Source organism: Echinops telfairi, unplaced genomic scaffold, assembly GCF_000313985.2.
Source record: "Echinops telfairi isolate 266 unplaced genomic scaffold, ASM31398v2 ScPeMD7_443;HRSCAF=831, whole genome shotgun sequence".
Lineage (NCBI taxonomy): Eukaryota > Metazoa > Chordata > Mammalia > Afrosoricida > Tenrecidae > Echinops > Echinops telfairi.
Window position 1 is genome coordinate 83,009,958 of NW_022104341.1, and position 350 is coordinate 83,010,307.

The following is a 350-nucleotide window of genomic DNA, read 5'->3' on the forward strand; positions in this document are numbered from 1 at the left end:
TGTCTAGTTTGGCTAGAGGAAGGAAATGTAGGTGGAGAGTTTGCAAGTCTTTAAGACTTACCTCAAATGGTTCTTCCCTGCACTTCTCACTCCTGCACGCAGCCTTTGCTCTCTGTTCTCTGATACCGCTGTTATTTCCCCACCTTTAGCATTATAGTACATAGTAGATGACATTATAGTACATAGTGTATGACATTATAGTACATAGTGTATGACATTATAGTACATAGTAGATGACATTATAGTACATAGTATATAGTATATAACATTATAGTACATAGTAGATGACATTATAGTACATAGTGTATGACATTATAGTACATAGTATATAACATTATAGTACATAGTAG